Raw genomic sequence first — 1,482 nt, forward strand, 5'->3', positions numbered from 1 at the left:
CACACGGGGGTGGGGGCTGAGCTAGAATAGGAATCGTGACACTTTGCCGTGCAGCTTGTTGATCTCACAGAATGACAAGGTGATAAGACAAATGGATGAGAATGAGACAGATGGATAAGAGTAAGACAGATGGATGAGAGTAAGACAGATGGATGAGAGTGAGACAGATGGATGAGCGCGAGACAGATGGATGAGTGCGAGATAGACAGATGGATGAGAGTAAGACAGATGGATGAGAGTAAGACAGATGGATGAGCGCGAGACAGATGGATGAGTGCGAGATAGACAGATGGATGAGAGTGAGACAGATGGATGAGCGCGAGACAGACAGATGGATGACCGCAAGACAGACAGATGGATGAGAGTGAGACAGATGGATGAGTGCGGGACAGACAGATGGACGAGAGTGAGACGTAATATGGATAAGAGTGAGACAGATGGATGAGAGTGAGACAGATGGATGAGAGTGAGACAGATGGATGAGAGTGAGACAGATGGATGAGCGCGGGACAGACAGATGGATGACCGCAAGACAGACAGATGGATGAGAGTGAGACGTAATATGGATAAGAGTGAGACTAATGGATGAGAGTGAGACAGATGGATGAGCACGAGACATACAAACGGATGAGAGAGACGTAATATGGATAAGAGTGAGACTAATGGATGAGAGTGAGACAGATGGATGAGAGTGAGACGTAAGATGGATGAGAGTGAGACAGACATCGATAAGAGTGAGACCAACGAGTCAATGAGCATAAGACTGGTGGATCAGAGAGAAACGAACTGGTTGCTGTGAGGGAGACAGACAAGTCAATGAAAGAGATAAGAGTGAGATGTGGAGTCGCTGTGAAACCAGACCTTCATACTGAGCTACCATTTGTAGTAAAGGATTGTCAGTTTTGAACAAAGCTTTATTGACACGGATCAAACAGGCCTGCTGGTGCAGGAGGTCCCGCCCACCCAGCAGATCTCAGGATCTCAGAGTGACTGAAACGGGCTCATACCAACACGTTCCTCAGAAACTGGAGAACCTGTCAGAGGTTCTACAGAGCAAACATCTGGAGGAGGGGCTCTGTTTGCATGGGGGGGGGGGCTCTGAAGTCAGCTGTAATTCCCAGTTCAATCTGTTACTTGGGTTTTGAGTGTAGGTGTTGGTCTGAATTTGGTCGAAGCGCCCCCTTGTGGGAGGCTGTGGGGGGTGGTCCTGCAGCACCTGACTGTTAAAAACAAACATTGGGTGAAACTGTTGTTTCTCTGGAGGTTAGGGGGTCACCAATGTCTGCCCCCCCCTCATGTTTCTACAGAAATGAAAAGTGAGGGCCGGGTGTGCACAGCTGCCAGAGACAGTCAGGTCAAACGCTAATAATAAATCAGCCCCCCCCCCTCCATGTGTTGACAGTTTCCATGGTGAGGTAACCAAAGGCCGCCGCTGCATTCCTGCACGCTCTCACACACGTACACACGTGTGCATTAACATTT

The sequence above is a fragment of the Oryzias melastigma genome, unplaced genomic scaffold (genome assembly GCF_002922805.2).
Source record: "Oryzias melastigma strain HK-1 unplaced genomic scaffold, ASM292280v2 sc00262, whole genome shotgun sequence".
Taxonomy (NCBI): domain Eukaryota; kingdom Metazoa; phylum Chordata; class Actinopteri; order Beloniformes; family Adrianichthyidae; genus Oryzias; species Oryzias melastigma.